Source organism: Pristis pectinata, chromosome 2, assembly GCF_009764475.1.
Source record: "Pristis pectinata isolate sPriPec2 chromosome 2, sPriPec2.1.pri, whole genome shotgun sequence".
In the NCBI taxonomy this organism is placed as follows: domain Eukaryota; kingdom Metazoa; phylum Chordata; class Chondrichthyes; order Rhinopristiformes; family Pristidae; genus Pristis; species Pristis pectinata.
The window spans coordinates 22198893-22224802 of NC_067406.1; the positions used below are offsets into that span (position 1 = coordinate 22198893).

The window sequence follows — 25910 nt, forward strand, 5'->3', positions numbered from 1 at the left end:
ATTTTAAAACTGTTGAAACTAGTAACCTTATCCATTCAAATGCTATTCTTGTCAAATTACAGAAATTCAGCACCAGGTGCAATCTTTACCTGTGGTACTAGGAGTCTCAATCCAAAAACAAAGTACTCCCTGAACTCTGAATCCAATGCCTATATGCTACCTCTTTTACCCCACACCAAAACCACTAGACCATTTAGACAAATTTTTCAAAATTAAAATTATATACAGTTTCCCTCCCACAAAGCCCTTTTCAGTATTTTCTGTGTACCAGATAACTCCTTCAGTCTGCTGTACTGCTACTGCACACTGAGGTGCTACTTCAGCAACTGAAAGACCCATGGATGCTTGAGAAACACTCAGTGGAAAGTATCATGTAGATCAAACCTCTTAAAACTGGCAGACATCAGAGAGGAATTTGTACTCATTTCTATCATCAATAACCACCCACCAAGTTATGATGCATACACAACAACATTGGCAATTTTAATTCTAAATTAATTTGTTTGGCATTGCTTTTGTTAAGACCTACCATACAGCTCCAACTAAAATAGAAAAATAAATGATAAAATTACACTTGCATCCAGAGATGCTACCTCAAAGTTTTAACCTTGCAAACTCTAAAACCTAGTTCCAGAAAGATTTAAGTGAAAGCAATTTCTGCAGTCTCAGATCCTCAGCTAGCTCATCCCATGGTTATCAAATTGCAAGCTCCTATGCATATACACAGTAAGCTCCTGCACCTCGAAACCCGACAGACAAATTCATTGCCCACAATGAACACATTTTTATTCAGATTTATTCAAAAATATTAAACATTAAATGACAAATTCTGTGTGCAAGGCAGAGAACGTACACATACAGCAAATTTTAGCCACCACTTCACTTCAAAGCTAGGCAGTTGAGGTTACACATGATGCATCCACCTGAATTACACTTAGAGGATTTTTTTTAGCCACTACGCCTCAAGTATACTTTGCACATATACTACTATGAAATGGATCACATTACTTAAAATGCTGTTATATTTAAAATATCTTAAGATCTGAAAGGCCATTATACTGAATTTGGTAAACTATGAATTACCACACCTCATAACTGCATGTGCAAATGAGATTGAGCTTTTGATACATTCTAGATGGTATCAATAAAACAGAATGAGATTGCACCCCTTCAGACTCAGCACCAAAATACTCACCAACATTGAGTCTGTTAAATACTTCTTCCAAAGGAGGTCCTGAAGTGTTTTATAACTACAAAAAGTCATCAACCTGATTTGTTTCTCTCTTCGGACACTGTTACATGCCAAGCATCTCCAGTATTGTTTCTATTCTATAAGTAGGTGAAAGACTTTCACAATACTTCACAAGATAGAGAACTGCAGGTCACATACTCACTTATAAAATTAGTTACTGAAAACCTATATGATACATGGCTTGTTTTCAACAATATTTTCTAATTTCCAAAACACATTTTGCTGAAGTTTCTGCAGGTGGCAAAGTTTGTCTCAGTGTAAGGCCAGACTGCCCTGTATTCACCGAAAGAAACTGAAAATTCTTACTACAATTAAGCTGCAGCAAAAGCCATCTAAAGGAACCACATTCTTCTTCCTTCTTTGCATACTGCCCCAAAGCAATTTCAGAATAAAAACAAGTTATTATAAACTGACAAAACTTGGCAATTGTTCCAGACATGGCATGCAATATTAGATATATAAACACTTTACAGGACATTTGAAAAGGTGTTAACTTTCCTTAAAATGAGTTTACATGGAATTCCCTGCTTACGTTAAGGAATATCTTCCTAGATTTAGTCTGCATTTAATGATTGACAAATTTAGTTATTAAATACACCAACATCAAAAGAACTTGATCTGATTCCCAGTCTCAGAGCTGTAAACCTTCATGAGATTTCCATAGTAGGTGCTTTGGAATAAGCTCTGAAATTGTAAAGCATCTGTAATATATATTTAGAGTACCACTTTATTTAAAAATGTGCTGGCAAATGCTATTTAAAAGTAGCCCAACTATGCTAGTTACCTAAAAAACGTCAATATAATTCAAGCACACATCTCTTAAGGTTTTATTCAGAATGAATAAAAGGCTAGGGTAATTGCTATGTCAAGAAATGCAATGTCAATCACTATAATTTGTAAACATCTTGTTCCAAGAATAAAACTACTGCATTTTAATTACTTTCCACTTTGAAATATCTTATTGTTAATGACAACAAATCAATATTTAGCATTAGCATTTATGCAATTAAATAAATTAGTTCATTCAACATGAACAAAAATCAATCTAACATTTCATGAGTGATATTTCAGAAGATAATCACCAACAGGCACAAATGCACAATGTTGGAAATGCCCATTATCGGTGCAAAATTGGAAAAATGACCTTTTACATCACTGCTAAACCCAACACATTCGAAGACAAATTTATTGCTCACGAATTGATTTCTCACTGTATAATCAGAGCATAAAAGAGACAGAATAAAAATTGCAACTTGGAAAATAAGTGTTCAATAAAATACATTTTGTTGGGAAAATCTTCAGAATGCAAGAAGAGATCAAAGTTCTTCCAGAAAGTAATCAGATATAAACATGAATAGGAAAAAAAATGCAGAGCTAAACAAAGTACAGGTGAGTAGAATTAATCAGATAGCTCTTTCAGAGAACCGGAGACTCCATGGACCAAATGGCCTCCTCACGCTGTATGATTTTGAATCTACAAATTGCTACAGAACTGTTTGAACTGAGCTCATTGTTTTACATTAATATAGCACTTGCTCAACATCATCCAGGAGAAGCTGAAGCAGCTTCATCTCACATACTTGTGCAATTTCAAGCCACAAACCACAATTTTTTATCAAATGTGTGCACCAAATTAATGCCTAAAGTAACCAAACAAGAACATTAACCTTGACAGCTGGTAATGCAAAAATACAGCAGATACGAATAAACACTATCTGTACTGTAAATATTTACTTTTCTTACAGCAAAATAAAAAGACTAGACTCAGCAAACCTAAAGCAGTTACTTATGAAATTACTAGGGAAAGATACTTGGGGAAATCTACAGATTGCACCATCGCAGCACATTTGCTGACCTTGCCCTTCTTGATGTAGGGGTCATGGGTTTCAGAGATGAGAGCTTCAGAGATGGGTTTCAGAGGATTTTGTCAAGTAAATGCAGAGCATTCTAAATGCAGCCACCAGCAGTGGAGTAAAAGCTCAGGGAATGGTGTTGAATTTTGAGTGCAGCTGGTCTTACATTCATCAAACATCCTTTTCTCAAGTCTTATAAATGGTGGAAAGACATTGGGGTGTCATGAAGTGAATTTACCACAGGATACCAAGCTTCTGCCTACTCTTGTAGCCACATGTGGCTCATGCAACTGAACGGATTAATAGTAACTACCAGCATCTTGGAGGACTGTGCTGTGGTAAAAGTGCAAGGGTAAGTGTTGAGACTCTCTTGTTGGAGATGGTCATTGCCTGGCATGTGTCTTCCTGGCTACTTATCCTACACTTTCATCTTGTCCAGGACTTGCTGTATATAGGAACAGACTAGTTTTGCTGAGGAGCTGATTGAAAGTGAACATTGTGCTGTCATCAGCAAACATATCCTCCTTCTGAACATATGACAAAAGGAAAGTAATTAATAAAGCACCTCTAACAAATAAACCAATCTCCCTTTGTGGAAGGTCTGACTCTAGCCACTGGAATGTTTTCCCTTTTCAGCAGAGTTTAAAGATGCCTCATTTAGTCAAGTGCTGCTTTCATATCAAGGGCAACTACTCTCATTGACCTCTGGAATTCGTGCTTTTTTGGTCCATGCTTGGAGCATAACTCTAATGAGATGGAGGCTCAAGCTGTCCAGGCAAAAAAACAATGAGCATTGGTGAGAAGTCTAATCGGTGTTTAAGTACCACTTGATGCCACTTTCAAACACCTTATGATTAAGGGAAGACAACAGTAGATTGATTGGATTTGACACTCCGGTTGTGGACAGATGCACATCTGCTGGTGGGTGCTGACAACATAGTAACAGTTCTAGAACAGCTTGGCTAAAGGTCCTGTTAATTCTGGAGTGAGTTTTGTGCAGCCCTTTGCTTTGTTCTATACAGTACTCTCAGCTGTTTCTTCACAAGATGTGGAATGTTACGCATTGGCTGAAAGCAGGCTTTGTGATGGTCTGAAAAGGGACATGGATCATCCCACTCAATATTTCTGGCTGAAATCAGTTGTGAATGCTCATTCTTAAGACACTCATGCTCTGGGCCTTGCCATCATTAAGGATGGGGAAGGATGATAAGATCAGACATCCACCAAATTTTCTGTGGAACTGCTTCCTCAAAGACACTGATCCCCAGATACTGGAGGAGGACAACTTTGCAAGGTCAAGTTCGTTGAGAAACTTTGTTTTGGTACCTATGTCAATAACCAGGTCAATCTTGTTTTGCTTTTTTTTAAAAACATTGCTGTTTTGATAAAAGTGAAAGTCCTGCAAGGCCATTCTAGAGGGAGTTAAGAGTTAACAACATTGCTGTGGATCTGAAGTCGCATTTGGGCCAAACAGTGGAACATTTTCTTCCATGCATAGCAATGTGCCTCATTGAATAAAGCTTAAATAAAATTGCTCACATCTGTTGTATAAGCAGCTTGAGATACAGCCAGATTAATGAGAATGTTAAATTTCATATATTCATATGTACCCAACAGGCACACAATGACGGAAAGAATAATTCCTGTATTAGAATTCAAGAGTGCCTTTGAAATAGAAATCCTAGAGCATGAAAATGCAATATCTCAAAATATCAAAATAAACTATGGAAAGTTCCAAGAAATGAGAACTGTGGGGTGAATGGCTCAATTACACAGGACAACATTAGCAACAAAATGGCCCAAATCAGCAAAGTACCATGGCACAAGCCTACAAAATTATTCAGGAAAGTACCAAAACATTTCAACCACTGATTGCACAACACAGAGGTACTGGGATGTAGTGGTTATGCTACTCAACTAGTAATTTAGACTCCAAAACAAAAATCAGAAAATGCAACTCAAATCACAATACTTCTGCTTATTTATGAATAAAACGGCTGGAATCTCAAACTCAAGATGCCATCGCAAGGTCAAATAAGGCTATAAAAACCAAAATGGTGCACTAATGGTCCTTAGGAAAGGAAATTGGTTGTCCTATTACAGCCTAGATGCTAATTCATTTGAACACTAACATACACAACTAACTTCCCTCATCACCAAGCCCACTCCAAGGCAGCTTACAATAGGCAATAACCAAGTCTAGCCAGCCACATCCATGTCCTACAAATTAAGTTTATCGAGTTCACATTTTAACATCCAAAATGATCAAAACGTCTGCGATGAATTAGCGTTCAAAGCAAGCAATTGTAAGCAGAACTTAATTCTATTGCATGCAAATGCCTATTGAAGAAAGTGTCAGATGAGAGGAAATCAAGTTGGCAGGAAATTGACAGAACCTTTACAAAACACATAATATACACTAATGAATGTAAACTGTTGAGTTCCAATACTAATTCTTCCATGCAAATAAGAGTGTGGGCCAAACTAAATTTGCCTTCTTGACTAAAGGTTGAAAATGAAAACTTTGAGACGTTTCACTTTTAGGGTGGCACTTGTCTATAGCATAAAACTATTCGCTACAGAAATCAACTGAAATGGATGGCGATGAACAGTCAGGAAAATAAAGCTGAGGAGAAAATGGATGAAGGACAGAAAAGGAGTAATTTCCACCATTGACTTGCATCATATTGAGCCACAAAAATCTCTAGTGAGGACAATGACAAGGTAAGAATACAAAAATTTTAAGTGTCACCTTGGGCTTAGAAATAGAACTCCTGTGAGAATCTGAATGCCAAGCAATGCATCCAGCCATACACAGGCTGCTAAGTAAAAAAAAATAAATAACTGGACACTTATTTAATTGCTGATTGGAGACTCTGTAGCATCTAAACCAATGCTACAGGTCCCAACAACTTGTGCATAGTACAAGTGAGTTCATTTTGATCATCAAGGATCTGAGAATGAGACAAGTACAGAACTTTTGCCACTGGAACTGAATATGGAAGGGTAAGTTGAGATAGATACTCAAAGTTGCTTTGGATAATGATAGGTTTCCAATAATCAGGATGACATTGGCAAAAGAGCACAAACTTGAGCAAAAAAAGGAATTGAAGTCTAAAAATATACTCAAACAAGGAGTGAATGAAATATTTGGCCAGACTGCTTTGGAAATGGTTTGACAACCTGATTTTTTTTCACCATGTTATAAATCAATTGATCTTAAAGCCCAGGGGAAACCTAACTAGATGCCAAGGATTCCTGCCATCATGCAAATCCACAATTTTGTAGCTATTTATCCATATTTGGGGTTTCAAAGAGATATTGATACAAAATTAGTATTTCCTGTTGGGAAATATTCTATCAGGGTAAAATGAGTTTCAAGTGGCCTGCTGCAGCTCAGTTTAAAAAAAGGCTGTGAAAGCAAATGCTTCAGACTCATCTTTATATCATATTGTCAATTTCACTCAGTCACCAACAGATCATTGAGAAGTTAATAGCTTGGATATTATGACTAGCCAACTCCAGAAGGATCCTCCACATAAAAAAAGCCCAAATGCACAAATAGGTTTTTGTGGTAAAATCCCCAGATTGATCCTGGATATACCACATCCAATGGAAAATTACACTGATTTGTGTCTTCTATTTAATGTCTTAAATCTAACTGGATACTTTTGGCATGCTTTGCAGAAATTCAAACTCCCTGATCAATCGCTTGTACGGATAACCCCTAGTCAAAAAGAAACCATGCCCTGGCAGTTATTTTAAAAATGAAACATCTAAATTATATAACTATGGTAAAATAAGGTCACATTTATACTTCACATTTATAAAGAACAGGAAAACCACAAATGTATTCCCAGTTCAAGGTAATTATTAACACCTTCAATAGAATATAGCTGCTGAACTCAAGGTAAAATGATCAATATTTTCTCAATTTCAAATCAACAACAGATGGTTTCAAGGGACCTACCTATGAAAAACAGCAGGAAACTTATCAGACGATTCTCAACACTCACCTTTTTCTCCTAATCACTTCTTTCAATGCTCTCTGTTCAACCTGTAGTACAGTGATCATAGTATTCACAGAAAAGTTCTGACACTGCAATCAGCGCTCACGGGAAATTTGGGGGGGGGGGGGGGGGGGGAAATTAAAAAAAAAAATCACAAAATACTCGAAATACTCAGATCAGGCAACATCTGTGGAGAGAAGCAAATCCAGTGTTTCAAGTTGATGACCTTTTACTTGATTTTCAGAATTTTTTTGTTTTTAATCATAAGAAAAATATTTTTTATTCAAGATACCACCAAGTTACCACAAGTCTTTCATTTGCACAATGAACAGGTAATCCCAAACAGCAAAACATCTGCTCAACACAGAACAGCCTGTCCAATTACAAGATAATGCAGAGAACTTAATGAAAATTGAAACCAAAGTTAATGCAAAAACCATTTCAAAATTCTCCAAAGTTGCTATAAAGCTGAAATATACAAAAATGTTTAAAACACTCAAAAGTGATTCCGTTTTAAATTGCTTCATCAAAAACATTTAAATTTTTTTGCTATGAAATTTAGTACCATGGGCATTATAAGAATCAAGTGTGTAGCTTAACTTTATCAAAGATAGCTGGCTTACTCATTCTTCACTTATGAACTATCTGCCAGGACACTTAGTACATAGAACAATATAGCATAGGAGCAGGCCCTTCAGCCCACAATGTCTGTGCTGACCACAATGCCATATGAAAGTAATCCCCCCTCCCTGCACATGATCCATATCCTTCTATTCCCTTCATTTCATGTGTCTGTCTAAATGAGTCTTAAACACCGCTATCATGTCTGCTTCCACCACCACCACTGGCAGCACGTTCCAGGCACTTCCCACTATGTAAAACAAAATGTGTCCCACACATCTCCCTTAAACTTTCCCCCTCTCAGCTTTAAAGCTATGTCCTCTAGTATTTGACACTTCTACCCTGGGAAATAGACTGACCATCTACCCTAGCCATGCCTCTCAAATTTCTAGGTCTCCCCTCAGCCTCCAATGCTCAAGAGAAAACAATTTCAAGTCTGTCCAACCTCTCCTTATAGCTAATACTCTCTAATCCAGGCAGCATCTTGGTGAACTTCCTTTGCACCCTCTACATAAACGCCACATCCTTCCTGTAATGGGATGACCAGAATTGAACACAATACTCCAAATGCAGCAGTTTTATACAGCTGTAACATGACTTCCTGACTCTTCTACTCAATTCCCCAACAAGTATGCCGATATGCTTTCTTTACCACCCTATATTGAAATAGTGCAAGTCTCAAGAGTGCCAAACACAAGCAATCTTTTGGCACTGAGTTACTCATCAGGCAGTTATATATAGGGGTGACCAAAATGGAATAGCTGTGTAAAAATTAAATCATTTGGCCAAACACTATCTAAAAGAAATAAAGCTATATAACTAATTATGTAGTAACACCATCCAACTATCAATTTCTAATTCACTGCACACCTCTTGAAGAGGAAAAAAGTGTCAGAAATAGTAATTTGGAAAAATATTTCTTAGCTCTTGATATATTAGTGCTTACGCTTGGACAAATTTGCATAGGAACTCTATCATCTTCAACTTTCACACCATTTTAACTTTGAAACATCTCATTCCTTCATTGTCACTATCCAAATCTTGGCACTCCTTGTCCAACAGCACCTTGTGGAGTACATTCACCAGATGAACAACCGGCTTCTGAAGGGCAATTATGGATAGGCAATAAATACTGATCCTGCCAACAATGTCTATATCCCATAAATACAACAAAGTATTTTCAGTGCAATGACAATTAATATTCAACTTCTCGGAAGTCATTTGGAATTATTGGCTTGATGCTGGAATAATCATTTATACAAAGCTGGTATAAAATGCAGCACATTCATATTTGTGCACATTTTTAAATTATATAAACAGAGACAGAGGAAAAATTAAATAGAAATGCATCACATTTAATACATAATGTTGCCAATAACTTCTCAATTGAATGCTTGGAATTCAAATAAAGTTCAAAAACTGCCTTGTGCATAATTATCCAAAGGTGTGAGATTTGCAATTTCAACACATCCCTGTCTTTCTTCCTCCATCCCCATTTTTTCCTCCTAAGAGTAGCCATTTTTATTGGGAAATGGTTTCAGAGTGGCCACGCTCCAGAACCTTACATAAGAGTACTCATTCTTCTTTCATTAGTCTAGGCAATGATTGTAAGCAGCTTACTGGAGAACATGGTGCAATTCAGGCCTGCCTTATGACCACAGATGCAGACTCTCTTCAAAAGTTTACTTTTCTTTACCCTGCATGGTAATACAACTACCAATAATAGCTAATTCAGCCAAACAAGAGTGTGCGCATTTATCCAGATATATTAAGAGCTAAGAAAGAATGTGCCTTTACAAATCATGTTTCAGATCCTCTGGATATCCCAAAACAGTTCAAGTACAGCATGTCACTATTTTTAAGCATGTGCAACTGCACATTGAAAATTACCAGGTAGTCAACCAATTCATAAATTTGGTGATGCTGGTTGAAGAACTTAGGGTACAAGATATGTTTTTTTTCAAAACAATCGTCCATCTTTTATATTCACCTAAACAGGAAAACTGGGCCACAATTTAACAACTACATTGAAAGATGAGAAATTCAATATGCACCACTCCTGCAATAGTTTGTCAGCTTGGACGGTGTATTCAAGTGGAGCTTAAACCCATATTTTCCAACCCACAAGCTGAGGCATGCTCAAATAGTTTTAAAAGGAAACATTTCCCCAGACCACATCTTGGAAATTCAGACATAAATTAAACACTTTGTCTTTGTTAATACTTCAATATTTCCCAAGAAAACACTGATGAATAGAAATTTCAGTCAAAATGAAAATGTGAGAAGCTTCAGGTTGCTTAACTGCAATATCTATACCAGTAAGTGTACAAAAAGAAATTGTCTTCCATTTATGTGGCTTCACCCACAACTTCAGGATATAGCAAAATATTTTGTAGCTAACAAATACCACTGGAAGTGTTGTACATTGCAATGAAGGAAACATGACACTCAATTTTACATAGCAAGGTCCAACAAAAGCCATGTGAAAATGATAAGGCTTTTGTAGGACCTTGTAAGCTGTGAGCTATGTGAGCATTCAGAGGGGAAAAATACCAGCCAAGTCACCAGGGATGACCAGCTCCACTTTGAAATAGTACCTTGGGATCTTTACATTTACATAACACCTTTTAACGGAATAAAACATCTCAATTAAGTTCACTGAAGGCAAGAAAAATTGACACTGTGCTGCACAAAAAATATCCAGGCAGGTGGCCATAAGTCAAAGGATATCTTTATGGGAAGAAAGAGACAGGGGCAGAGGGATGGGAAGGCACTGATTTACAGCACAAGGCACAAGTTTCAAAAGTGGGAAAGGGAAGCTGGGAATACTAAATCAACAATTCAGATCTTAGATACAAGAAAAAAAGCCATTGGCCAATTTCCCCACTGACAAAGACCGTGCCTGGTGGCAGTGGACTGAAGAGTAAATGAAAAAGGAGAAGAGAAGCAACCAAGGGATAAAAAGAGGACAACAGTGTTCCAGATAGCACTGGAGAAGAGGAAAAGAAGCTTAACCTGTTACATGAATAGCAATGACAATAGGGAGAGGCTAGAGATTACATTCAGGAAACAGGTCAGTGATATGGATGTAAACAGGAAAGTACAAAGGTCTAAGAACTAAAGGACATGAAGGATAAGGTGAATAATTATGCAACAATGCAATGGATTTGAGACACCAATTCTGCTCCTGAAATAGTAGGTTTCTGGTTGAAGTCCTACTTGAGCGCAAAAATCTAGTCATCAATCGGATGGATGGGGCATTACACAAAATCTCTATCTACCCTTTCAGATAGATATAGAGCTCCCAAGCGAATATTATTTAATTGCAAGAAGCTTGGAGGAAAAAAAGATAAATAAAGAACACAAAACATTCCGTATTTATTATGACACTGAAGGAGACTATTCAGCTCATTAGCTCTATGCTGGATCCCAAGAGAACCCTCTACTCCCATTCGGAGCAGCTAAGTGTTTTCTCTGTTTATCACTTTTATTAGGGTTTTTAGGTGTAAGGGTTAGTTTTTGTTAGGGTTTTTAGTGTAAGGGTTAGATTTTTATGTTTTTTTCTAAGTAGTCGAGTGGGGGCTGGACTGCGCAGGCGCAGCGCGGGCAGCTTGAAAAGCTAACAGCCTATAGAGCGGGCAGCGGAGTGAGTGGGAGCGGAGTGTTCTGGACTTTGGCTCAAGGGGCTTCGGCGTGAAGGGGCAAGGAGGGTAAGTAGCTTGTAAGTAGGTAAAGGCAAGGTTTACCTGTTGTTCATTATAGATTTGTAGGTGGGACTAACTAGGGAAAAAAGAAAGGCAGTCAGATGGAGGACATGGTGGTGTGCTGCAGCTGTTTGATGTGGGAACTCGTGGACCTTGCTGCAGTCCAAGATGGCCACATGTGCAGTAAGTGCTTGAGGCTGGACAAACTTCGGCTCAGAGTTGATGAGCTGGAGTCGCAGCTACAAACACTGCGCAGCATAAGGGAGGGAGAGAGTTATGTAGAGACGGTGCATCAGGTGACAGTCACCCCCCTTAGAGCAGGTACATCTGAGGTTCAGGAAGCAGATAGAATGGTGACTGTCAGGGGAGGGAAGAGGAAGAGGAAGAAGTAGTCAGGTAGGCAGACAGAGCAGAGAACCCCGGAGGCTGTTCCCCTCAGTAACAAGTTTTCTGCCTTGGAAGCTGTTGAGGGGGATGACCTGCAGGGGCCTAGCTGCAGTTACCAGATCTCTGGCACTGGGACTGGTACTGCTGCTCAGAAGGGAAGGGTGGGAAAGATACATGCAGTAGTGATAGGGGACTCGATAGTCAGGGAAACAGATAGGAGGTTCTGTGGCAGTGAGCATGAATCCCGGATGGTATGTTGCCTCCCAGGTGCCAGGGTCCGGGATGTCACTGATCGGGTCCACAGGATTCTTGAGCGGGAGGGAGAGCAGCCAGAAGTTGTGGTCCATATTGGCACCAACGACATAGGAAGGGGGATAAGGTCCTGAAAAGTGAGTTCAGGGAGCTAGGCAGAAAATTGACGAACAGGACCTCAAGGGTAGCAATCTTGGGATTGCTGCCAGTGCCACGTGATAGTGAAGGCAGGAATAGGAGGAGGTGGCAGATAAATGCGTGGCTGAGAACCTGGTGCAGGAGGGAGGGTTTTAGATTTCTGGATCATTGGGATCTCTTCTCGGGAAGGTGGGACCTGTACAGAGAGAACAGGTTACACCCGAACCAGAAGGGGGCCAATATCCTTGCGGCGAGATTTGCTAGGGTGGTTCAGGAGGGTTTAAACTAGTTTGTGAGGGGGAAGGGAACCGGAGGAGTAGGTCAGAGGAAGAAGGGAATGGGGAAAAGTTAGATCAAACAGGTAGAGAGGCTTTGGGGAAGGAGAAGCAGAATACAGGCTATAAAAGTAGTAAGGTAGATGGACTGAAGTGTGTTTACTTAAATGCAAGAAGTGTCAGGAATAAGGGGGATGAACTGAGGGCTTGGATAAGTATGGGGGACTATGATATCGTGGCTATTACTGAGACGTGGCTGACGTCAGGAGGAGTGGATATTGAATATTCCTGGTTTTCGGTGTTTTAAGAGGGATAGGGAAGGGGGGAGAAGAGGAGGAGGGGTGGCGATACTGGTCAGGGACACTGTTACAGCTGTGGAAAAGATGGATGTTGTAGAAAGATCATCTCTAGAGTCCATATGGGTGGAATTAAGGAACAAGAAAGTAGTTACTCTACTAGGAGTATTCTATAGGCCCCCCGGTAGCAGTAGAGATATAGAGGAGCAGATTGGCAGGCAGTGTTTGGAGAGAAGCAAAAATAACAGGGTTGTTATAATGGGAGACTTCAACTTCCCAAATATAGACTGGAACCTGCTTAGTGCCAAAGGTTTAGATGGGACAGAATTTGTTAAATGTGTCCAGGAGGGATTCCTGACACAGTATGTTGACAGGCCGACTAGAGGGAATGCCATGTTAGATCTAGTTTTAGGAAATGAACCGGGACAGGTGAAGGATCTATTGGTGGGTGAGCATTTGGGGGACAGTGACCATTGCTCCATAACCTTTAAAATTGTCATGGACAGGGACAGGTGCAGAGAGGACAAGAGGTTTTTCAATTGGGGAAGGGCGAACTATGAAGCTCTTAGGAGAGAACTTGGGAGTGTAAATTGGGATGTCCTTTTTGAAGGAAAATGTACCATGGAGATGTGGTTGATGTTCAGGGATCTTATGCAGGATGTTAGGGATAAATATGTCCCGGTGAGGCAGAGAAGGAATGGCAGGGTGAAGGAACCATGGGTGACGAGAGAGGTGAAACGACTTGTTAGGTAGCATACGTGAGGTATAAGCAGCAAGGTTCAGACAGGGCCTGTGAGGAATATAGGGTAGCGAGGAAGGAACTTAAAGGGCTGAGGAGAGCTAGAAGGGGACATGAAAAGGCTTTGGCTAGTAGGGTTAAGGAAAATCCCAAGGCCTTTTTCAAGTACGTGAAGGGTAGGAGGATGGCTAGGGTAAAGGTAGGTCCGATTAAGGACAAAGGTGGGAGAATTTGCCTGGAGGCAGCGGAAGTGGGAGAAGTTCTCAATGAGTACTTCTCTTCGGTACTCACCAGGGAGAGGGGTCTTGATGATGCGGAAGGGAGTGCTGGTAGGGGTAATGTTCTCGAGGTTGTAGATATCAAGAAAGAGGATGTGTTGAAGTTGTTAAATAATATTAAGACAGATAAATCTCCGGGGCCTGACTGGATTTTCCCCAGGCTGCTTCGAGAGGCTAGTGAGGAGATTGTTGAACCACTGGTAAGGATCTTTGAGTCCTCGTTGTCCACTGGGATGGTGCCAGAGGATTGGAGGGTTGCAAATGTTGTCCCCTTGTTCAAAAAAGGTAATAGGGATAGGCCAGGGAATTATAGACCGGTGAGTCTCACGTCTGTGGTGGGTAAACTGTTAGAAAGGATTCTAAGGGATAGGATTTATGAACACCTTCAGAACCATGGACTGATTAGGGACAGCCAGCATGGCTTTGTGAAGGGAAGATCTTGCCTCACAAGCCTGATAGAGTTCTTTGAGGAGGCGACCAGGAAGATTGAGGAGGTGACCAGGAAGATTGATGAGGGCAGTGCGGTGGATGTGGTTTACATGGATTTTAGTAAGGCGTTTGATAAGGTTCCTCATGGTAGGCTTCTTCAGAAGGTCAGAGGCCAAGGGATCCAAGGAAGCTTGGCTGTGTGGATTAGGAATTGGCTTGCATGTAGAAAGCAGAGGGTTGTGGTGGAAGGAGTGCCCTCCAATTGGAAGGCAGTGACTAGTGGTGTCCCGCAGGGATCGGTTCTGGGACCTCTACTTTTTGTGATATTTATAGATGACTTAGATGAGGGGGTGGAGGGCTGGGTTAGTAAGTTTGCAGACGACACTAAGATAGGCAGTGTTGTGGATAGTGTGGAGGGCTGTCAGAGCTTACAGAGGGATATTGATAGGATGCAGAGCTGGGCTGACAAGTGGCAGATGGAGTTCAATCCGGAGAAGTGTGAGGTGGTACACTTTGGAAGGACAAACTCCAGGGCAGAGTACTGGGTGAATGGCAAGGTACTTGGCAGTGTGGAGGAGCAGAGGGATCTGGGGGTTCATATTCACAGTTCATTGAAAGTTGCCTCACAGGTGGAAAGAGCAGTTAAGAAGGCCAATGGGATGTTGGCTTTCATAAGTCGCGGGATTGAGTTTAAGAGCCGCGAGGTGATGATGCAGCTTTACAAAACTCTAGTTAGGCCACACTTGGAGTACTGTGTTCAGGCCTCATTATAGGAAGGATGTAGAGGCGTTGGAGAGGGTGCAGAGGAGATTTACCAGGATGCTGCCTGGATTGGAGAGTATTGAATATGAGGAGAGGCTTAAGGTGCTAGGGCTTTCTTCACTGGAAAGGAGGGGAATGAGAGGAGACATGATAGAGGTATATAAAATACTGAGAGGAACAGATAGAGTAGACAGTCAGCACCTCCTTCCCAGGGCACCAATGCTCAAGACGAGAGGGCATGGCTTTAAGGTTATGGGTGGGAGGTTCAGGGGAGATGTCAGGGGGAGGTTTTCCACCCAGAGAGTGGTTGGTGCATGGAATCCACTGCCTGGGGTGGTGGTGGAGGCAGATACATTGAACAGGTTCAAGAGCTTGTTGGATAGGCATATGGAGGAGTGTGGGATGGGGGGGATACGCAGGAGGAAGGGGTTAGGTAGTGTGAGGGTGGTTTGATGGACGGCAAAACATGGTGGGCCAAAGGGACTGTTTTGTGCTGTATGGTTCTATGGTTCTCCTTATTTCCCTGTATCCCTTATGGTTCTCCTTATTTCTCTCTCTCCTTTCTTTTTCCTCTTAATTTACTACAGCCAATTAACCTATCAAAACATCTTTGAGAAGTGGAAGGAAACAAACACCTAGCAGAAACACCTCTCTTTTTCAATCTTTTTATTAATTTCCAAATTAATACAGATTAATATGTAACAATGTTTGTACATGTAATACAAAGATCAAGAGAACAATGGCATAGATAATCATAAACAATATAAAAAACTGTAGATCCCACGATCTCTTAGTAAATGAATATAATAAAAGGAGAGAAAAAGATTACATATATAAGAAAAAACCCCAAATCCATAAGAAAAATTATAAATATATCAAACCAAACTAAACAGAAAAATATCAAAAAAAACAAAAAAAGAAAAAAAAGACTGGACTGAAATTTCTCAGTAGAAATGTCGTCAACTCCGTTCCTCTAAATTAGATAGTTATTGAAAGGGGATCTATATCATGTGAAAATATTGAATACAAATATCTTCAAATTTAAGCGAAGGATCAACAGTACCACTCCTAATTTTTTCCAAGTTTAAACATGATATAGTCTGAGAGAACCATTGAAAAGTAGTAGGGGATATTGGATCCTTCCATTTAAGCAAAATGGATCTTTTGGCCATTAATGTAACAAAGGCAATCATACGGTTAGTGGAAACAGATAAATGGCCAGACTCTATCCTTGGTAATCCAAAATTGCAGTGATCGGATGAGGTTGTAAATCAATGTTCAATACAGATGTCAAAAATGTCTTTCCAATATTTTTTCCAAAAGGGAACAGGACCAAAACATGTTTCAGGGAAGCCACATTCGATTTACATCTGTCACATATGATTTATATGGTGATAAAAATGGGCTAGCTTTTGACATATGGGTCCTGTGAACTACCTTAAACTGTATCAAAGTGTGTCTGGCACACATTGAAGATGTATTAACTATATGAAGAATTTTCTTCCATGTCTCTGTAGGTAAAGATGTCTGGAGTTCGCTTTCCCATTCATTCTTAATTTTGTCCAGTGATTCTGGATGTATTTTCATAATTAAATCATAGATTATTGCTATCAAGCCCTTCTGATAAGGATTAAGACCTAAAATTTTTTCCGTAATTTCAGTTTTGTAAGGTGTCAGAAAAGAGGGTATAGTAGCTTTTTAAAAATATCTACAAACACCTATGGTCAAAAGGGAGAATGTGCAACCAGACAGCACCCAAGGTCTAGATAAAATCTGGGTCGCTGCAGTTGAGAGGCAGCAGCATTACTGCATCACTGCCTCACTATAGTCTTCTTAAAGTAATTGCCTTTAAAAGTATTCAAAGATCAATTAACTGTTGTTTTCAAAAAACTTTCCATTTAAGCTTCCTCAGCATATTATGCAGCAACACCTACATAAACAACAAAAAAGTATTTCACAAGATTTCAGTTTAAACATCTGTGCCTGACATTTTCAAGTGGTAAGCAACAATTGGAGCAAATAGCACATTCTAAAATACAAAACATAGTATTTTTAATCAAAGAATAATTACCAGGACTGTTATCTTCTAGTTTATACTATTCAGGCACAAGGGCATATGATTTTCTTAGCATGACATACCAATGAATTTTTTAATTGCATGTCTGTTGCAGTCCATAAAATCTTATTCTTAAAATCAAACAAAAAAAATAGTATGCAAATATTTGATGTTTGGAACAGCCCCATTTATTTCACATTTCTAAGTGCCTTGAAGGAATCAAGTAGTATATCCCTGATTAGATATGAGTGGCAGGTTTTCAACCCTAAGAATATAAACTAGAGAGTCACTAAAGATTTACTGAATCCGATTTCATCTTTTTCCTAGAACTGGAACACTTAACCTATTACTGGTCCAGTATCATTACTAGTAAGATACTGTGCCTATCTTTTCACAGTATGACACTGGGAGAAAACATCTGTTAGTCATTTCCTCTTACCAAGGCCCATGGTAGAACAATAGCTCCATGTACATTATTTTTTTGGGAAGCAGACAGCATACACAATGGTAATTATCAAGTAATTGCTGAGATTTACAGTCCTAATTAAATGGGCTCAATGCAAGGGAAAAATTACCATCAAAATGGAGTTATTATGAGGCACTGTTATCCTGACCACTAATTCTGTTCTTTTGACTTTCATGACCATATTCAGTGACTGCCCCACACATGATCCAAAAAGCACCATGCATATTAATCTTCGATCCAAGAGATCTAAAATGAAAAAACAGCACACAATGTGATGATAAACAACAACATCTGACAAAGATCTTTGTATCTTTTCAAATTTCACCAAACCCCCAGCACTCGAACAGGATACTGGAGATAATTAACATTTTGCCTCAAAAACTAGAAAATTTAAAGTTACCCAAGTAGAATTCATGCTTCTGCTCTGGTCTTTCATTGGCTTAGGAGATAAAAGGAAAATTCATGTGTACTTGGAACATTCTTCCAATCTATAAATTGCACCACTGCCCTCAAGCACATTCTATTCAGTGCTTATAAGTACACATACTCACCCTAAGCTCTCATGAAAGCATAACTGTGAATAAAAATTTGCAACGTTGCTGACACTTACGCAATTGCATTTCTCCAATGCAATCATTTTGGAAAGTAGAAAAGCACAGAAAAGGAGTAATTATCCAATTAGTAATTGCTGAGATTTAATCTTAATTTAATAGATTAAATACTCTATTGTGAAGATCAGAATTTGAGGGGAATAATTTAAATCAGAAATCAAATGAAAATGGCTGGGTACAATTTCTTTTTAAAGCTTGTGGTTTGGACATTTGCTGACCATTTCTGTGCAACTTGCAGTTGCAGCCACAATAGCTTTGGAAAATACTTCAGCAGCATGCACACAGAGCAGCAACATAATGAAGGAAACAAAGCAGACCATAAGATACAGGAGCAGAATTTGGCCATTTAGCCCATCTAGTGTGCTCTGCCATTGATGGCTTTGTGCCAAGTTTGCAGATGATACAAAGATAGGTGGAGGGGCAGGTAGTGCTGAGGAAGCAGAGAGCCTGCAGAAGGACTTGGACAGGTTGGGAGAATGGGCAAAGAAGTGGCAGATGGAATACAGCATAGGGAAGTGTACAGTCATGCACTTTGGTAGAAGGAATAAAGGCATAAACTATTTTCTAAATGGGGAGGGAATTCAGAGGTACAAAGAGACTTGGGAGTCCTAGTGCAGGATTCCCTAAAGGTTGAGCCGATCAGTAGTAAACAAAGCAAATGCAATGTTAGCATTCATTTCAAGAGGACTGGAATATAAAAGCAAGGATGTAATGCTGAGGCTCTATAAGGCATTGGTCAGACCGCATTTGGAATACTGAGAGCAGTTTTGAGCCCCATGCTGGCATTGGAGAGGGTCCAGAGGTGGTTTACGAGAATGATCCCAGATATGAAAGGGTTAACATGAGGAGCACTTGATGGCTCTGGGCCTGTACTTGCTGGAGATTAGAAGGATTTGTGGGGGAATCTCATTGAAACCTAACTAATAGAGTGGATGTGGAGAGGATGTTTCCAGTAGTGGGAGAGTCCAGGACCAGAGGGCACAGCCTCAGAATAGAAGGATGTCCCTTTAGAACAGAGATGAGGAGGAATTTCTTTAGCCTGAGGGTGGTGAATCTGTGGAATTCATTGCCACAGATGGCTGTGAAGGCCAAGTCATTGGGTACATTTAAAATGTTGGTTGATAGGTTCTTGATTAGTAACAGCATCAAAGGTTACAGGAGGAAGACAGGTGTTGAGAGAGAAAAACAAATCAGCCATGATCAAATGGCAGAGCAGACTCGATGGGCTGAATGGCCTGATTCTGCTCCTATGTCTTATGGCCATTCAATCATAGCTAATTTTCTTTCATAACCCCATTCTCCTGCCTTCTCCCCATTACCCTTAACCCCCTTACCAATCAAGAACCTATCAATCTCTGCCTTAAATACATTCAATGTCTTGGCCTCCACAGCCCTGTGTGGAAATGAATTCCACAGATTCACCATCCTCTTGCTGAAGTTTCTCATCTGTTTTAAAGCGTCATCCCTTTATTCTGAGGCTGTGCCCTCTGATCCTAGATTCTCCAACTACTGGAAACACCCTCTCCACATCCACTCTATCCAGGCCTCTCAGTATCCAGTAGGTTTCAATGAGATCTCCCTTCATCCTTCTGAGCTCCAAGTATAGGCCTAGAGACGTCAAACGCTCTTCATGAAATTAAGCCTTTCATTCCTGGGATCATTCTTGTGAACCTCCTCTGGACCCTCTCCAGGGCCAGTATATCCTTCCTTAAATAGGAAGCCCAAAATCGCGCTCAATATTCCAAATGCAGTCTAACCAATGCCTTATAGAGCCTCAGTAGTACATCCTTGCTTTTATGTTCTAGTCCTCTTGAAATGAAAACTAACATTGCATTTGCCTTCTTTACTACTGACTCAACATGCAAATTAACCTTAAGGGAATCCTAAACTAGGACTCAGTCCCTTTGCGTGTCTGACTTCTGAATTCTCTCCCCATTTATAAAATAATCTACACCTTTATTCTTCCTACCAAAGTGCATAACCCCACACTTTCCTACACTGTATTCCATCTGCCAGTTCTTTACCCATTCTCCCAACCTGTCAAAGTCCTTCTGCAGACTCTGTGCCTCCATGACACTACCTGTCTCTCCACCCATCTTGGTATCTGTGAACTTCGCCATAATGTAATCAGTTCCTTCATCCAGATCATTAATGTATAAAGAGAAAAGTTCCAGTCCCAACACCGACCCCTACAGATCTCCACTGTCACCGGCAGCCATCCTGAAAAGGAACCCTTTATCCCCTGACTTCTGCCAGTCAGCCAATCTTCTACCTATGCTAGTCCCTTGCCTCTTAACACCATGGGCCCTAACATGCAAACTATAGCAAATTAGGAACACAAATGAACATTGGCCTTTATGGCAAAGCAGATGGAATACAAAGGGATATCTTGCCTGAACTGTACAGATCAGTAAGGCCTCACTGCAAACAATTTAAGAGATATACTTGTAATGAAGGCAGCTCAGGGAAGATTCAACATAGTTGAATCCTGGGATAAAGAGGTTGTCTTAAAATCAGGCTACACTAAAACTCATTGATTAGAATAAGTTACTGAAACACGAAAGTTTGAGGGGAACTGATGGGATAGATGCTAAAATGGTCTTTCAGCTAGAGGTAATGGACAGTCTTAGAATGAGGAGTTGCCCATTTAAGATGGAAGTGAAGAGGAATTTAGTTAAGCATTACACAGTTAGGGCAAGAAAGTGTTGAGGAATTGCTTCAGAAGAATGTAGATGCTGAGGTCTGAAGCTTGAATCATTAAGCATATTTGAGGCTGACAGATTTTTGGGCTATAAATGAGCTGAGCATTGTGCATTGGACAGGAAAGTATTGAGGTCAACATCACATCAGCCACTTACTGAATGGCACAACAGGCTCTAAGGGCCATATTGCCTCATCCTGTCTCATGTTTTTAAATTAAAGATCTGTCACACAATATACTAGTCTGATTCTATTAACATCACCAGTTCTGATTGAGAAGCTACACTACTCTTCACTAGTTTCCTTAAAATTAGTAAAATGACTCATTTAGCAAAGTTCCACTTCGGTCGCATACAATGACCTCCAAAGAGGTGCCACATCTGTATCATAGTTCTGCAGTTCAGTTTTGATTAGCATCTGTACCACATGGATAAACTACTTTATGTCAGATAAATTCTCCAAACTGACTGACCAGAACCACATTCATTTAAACATTCCTTACAATAATTTCTTAAATTCTACATGCACAAACATAAAAACACCCAACAGAAGTATTGAACCTCTTTGTAAGCCACTTAAATGGGTACTGTAAAGAGTGCAGCCAGTTTAAATGAACAATGCCAACTAATTGTACACATCTCAAGCTGCTGATGCCAAACGATTTGGGATAAATGCCAAGTGCAACCAGCACAAATAGATTGCTGAAAGAGAACTTGAGGAAACCAGGAAAAACTGGAGGAGCCGGAGTACAAAAAAAATGTAATAAGTAGATGAAACCAGAACTTCCACATTAGGTAAAAAATAACCCATAATATGGAGAACTAGTCCCAGAGCAACATGTGATTTTGATAGCTTTAATCAGATACCTCAAGATATTCAACAATTCACTTGAATTGTTAAGCTCAAGGGGCCAAATGGCCATTGTTTATTGCAATATGGTAACCAGCTATTACTCACACTTCTACCCTTAGCTGAGTAAAATATCCCAGAAACATCAAGAAAAATTAACACCCAACCACAGAGGCATCATGGCACATGGCCAGAAACTTCAAAGAGGCTGGTGTGCAAGAAACATTTTTAAGGATCTAGAAGTTAGGTGATTTCAGAGCTTATCTATTGGCCACTGAAGGTATGACCAGGACTGGTGGGTGGAATTTTAAAAAGTGAGGATCTGCAATTTGGAGGCCCACAGAGATGTCAAAGGGTTATAAGGCTTAAGAAGATTACAAAGGTAGGCCATGAAGGGATTTGGAAACAAGGATTTTAAGATTGAGATTGCCTAATGTGAACCTAAAGATACTCCTCGTGCTTTACTGAAGTATTTTAATAGAGCTCAAAAATTTCTGTAAAACTTCTTCACTATTAATGGCACAAAAAACCTTGCAGTAAAACATTTATATTTTTAAAAACATTTTCTCAGCCCATTGTATAGAATCAAATTGCCATCATTATAATCCACACCAAACCTAATTACATTGCTGTTAACCATCCAACTTACTGTTGTAACAGAACTATTACTGGGAGGTAACTTTGCATCACGCCCTGAAAGTTATTTCAAACATTATCCACTTGGGAAGGATGACTCTAGTTTATAATTCAATGTTTTGGTTTGACCTAAACCATGAGCTCAAACCACTAAAAAGTAATGCAATTAGCTTTAGTTGCTAAGTGATCAAGACACACACCTTCAAACACATTTTATTTTGGAAGTTTAGGAGTTGCTGATCCTGCCAGAACTTGCTTCCAATCATAGTAAAGGAATACAACATTCTCAGTCTAGAATTAATACTCACAAATGATCAGAAGTGCTACGTGCAAAAGCCAAACAGATCTTTTTGTCCAAAGTTAAGTAATTCCTGTAAATGCAATTCTGAATAACTATACTTATTCAGAATTGCAATTTTAGTTCACGCAAATGTTATAACAAACTACAGAACTATTATTGGTAGGATCAAGGAACTTAGAAGTGTGACACATTTTTCTTCATTAATCTGTATAGGGAGGATATCTCCAATGCAAGGGTATGAATGTAATTGGAAAAAGACATGATACAAACTAGCAAAGGCAGACTTACAAATTGATCTGCAAATCAGGTTGATGTGGCCTCTAATAAAAAACATCTACTCTGAAACAAAAGAGAAAACAGCCTCCAGTAAAATTAATAAATTCCAAATTAATTTCCTGTTGGATCTAGATACCAAATTCAGATCAGGTGCCACTTCATTTCACGTAAAGAAACACAAGACCTTGCAAACACTATATGAAAGCTTGGAGATAAAATGGATTAGAGGGGATTAGCAAGTGTCACTATAATACAAATTTATCAACTGAATTGTTAATTCTATGTGCCTCCCACCACTCTACCCCACAATAGTATCTTATATCAAAGAATATCCCACATTTTCAGAGCTCATATTTCTGCTTTCATTTCTCACTATGTTCACGACCCTCCACTGTATTCTACTGAGTCAAGGGAACAATCATTTCTTGTATAAGACATGACACGAATTTAGTTAGATGATTTCAGGACCACTGGAAACAAAATTTTAATTGATGCTGAGCCCAATTCTTTACACTGAAACTGAATAAAACAATGTGTTGTGCACGCCTTTTCATCTCAGAATGGGAATCAGCCTATTTCTACCCCACCCCCTACAACTAAATGTACTTTAACAGAGCCTATGACAGCACTTCATATTTGCTCATAACATGATTTCCTAAATCAGCAATCATTTCATGGAATCTCCCCAGGAGATAAACATTACCAGCCATAGTTATACAGCTCACAAACAGGCTCTCTGGTCCACCATGTCCATACCCATCTACACCAATCCCATTTGCCCACTTTAGTCCTGTTGCCTTCTCTACCTTGCCTATTTAACTGTAAAGTACCTAACCAATACAGGCACATCCTGGTGAATCTCCTCTGTACTCTCTCCAGCACAGCCACATCCCTTTATCAGCCAGAACAGCACACAACACCAAAAGTTTTGTAAAGTTACAACATAACATCCCAACTTTGATATTCCACACCCCAACCTATGAAGGCAAGCAGCCCATATGCCTTCATCACCACCCTATCTACCTGCGTTGTCACCTTCAGAGAACTATGGACTTGAATTCCAAGGTCCCTCTGCTCATCAACATTCCTTAGTGCCCTACAATTTACTGCACATGTCCTCCCCTATGTGACTTTCCAAAATGTTTCACCTCACACTTGTCGGATTAAATTCCAGCTGTCAACTCTCCAACAACTTTTCACCCGATCTATATTTTGCTATCCAAGGCCATGACATTGTTTTAAACAAGCTGAATTTGCTTTGCAAAAAAGCTCGAGTTAGTTTAGTGTTCTCTCAACAAAACTGATTCTTATTTATGCAAAGGATAAAATGACTGCATCTGAGAACTACTTCACCCCAACTTCTCATTAAAGACATTAAAGCAAAATTAAAGACTCTAATGACGTTAAAGGCATTTATAAATATTTTGAAAGTTACACATGATAATAAAAGGTCTGTTGATAAGGTACATTTTAATACGTAGAGTTCTATACTTCTATCAATAAGGGTTTAAGCTTTAAAAGTTCTCCATGCTCAAAATTGCACATCATGGAATGCAAGTACATTTACAAATCACAAATGTTCTCTTTCAGGATTGACGGCTATTTTGCACATGGGTGGATATAGCACAATTTAACTACAACCTCCTAGCATATCCTTAAAACTATTCAGTAACAAGACCCGTTTCATGCTGTTGGCTGTATGTGACTGCATTCTCACTACATGCCATGCATCCCAAAGGATTCTATCTTCCAAGTCCAGAAAACCCAGACATAGCTGAAAAATTATGAAGTTCAGATATTTTTTAAACTTCAAAATAACAATTCAGCTCAAAAAACAAATATAAAAATTGTAACATACAAAGATAAAGGGCAACAGAACAATATTAAATAAATTCATCAGATTAAGGACACATTAATGAACATTGATCAAGATGCACTTGTCCACGCTGTACAAATTTATACAATGGAAATTCTCATTTTATAGATAGCAAGCAAATCTGTTACTTAATGCAAGAACAATATTCAATGAGTAAAATGAGTCAAGTATATTAAAGGATATTGAGTGGTTTGTAAGAGGAGATTTTGGAGTACATATCGATAGATTCTTACAGGGAGCAGAGGTCGTCAACAAAATGGTTAAAAAGGCTAAAGGTTGCCTTCCTATATTAGCCCATGTACAGAATCTAGTAGGAGGAAGGTTACAGCAGAGCTGTGTATAACACTAGCTATGCCTGAATTGCTACAGTTATTTTGCAGTTTAAAAAAACTGGAGTAATGTGTACAATTCTGGCCACCACAATAAAGGAAAGATGTGATTACACTGGAGAAGAGGCAAAGGAGGTTTACAAACATTTTCCCAGGATTAGAAAATTGCAGCTATGAGGAAAGAGTGAATGAACGAGCGATGTTTTCTATGGAAAACAGGAAGCTGGTGGGAGATTTCAGTGAGTCAAAAGATCATACAGCATAGAAAAGACCTTGGACTCACCAAGTTCACAACCATCAAGCACCAAGCTACACTAATCATACACTGATCCCATTTTCTTCTCTTCACATTCATATCAACTCCTCCCACCATTCACCTACCCACTACGGGCAATTTACAGTAGGCAATTACTGAAGTAACCCATTGAATCATAAAATAAATGCTTATTTCATGAAGACAGTCAAATTACAATTAAACCAATTCTTTCCACAGTAATTTCCCCAAAGTAATTTACCCATCCACAAAAATACTTCATGCTCAATTTTTTTTAAACCTGCAATTCAGAATCAAAGACTGGTTACAGCATGAAAAGAGACAATTCAGCCCAACAAGTCTATTATGGCACTTTGTAAAAGCAATACAGCTGCCTGCCTTGTTCCTCCCTCTTCTCATAACTCTACAAATTCTTTCCTTTTAGGTACTTAGCCAGCTCCTTCTCGAACACTGCAATTGAATCTGCCTTCGTTACTTACAGCCAGCAGTACACTTCAGTCATCATCCACAGTGTAAAATGTTCATGCCACTTTTGGTTCT

General features: G+C 39.3%; 1 protein-coding gene across 1 annotated transcript in view; it reads right to left on the reverse strand.

Moving 5' to 3' along the window:
* The window catches only part of LOC127580356 (protein FAM53A-like), a 110341-nt gene that overhangs the window by 83397 nt on the left and 1034 nt on the right, over positions 1–25910 (reverse strand).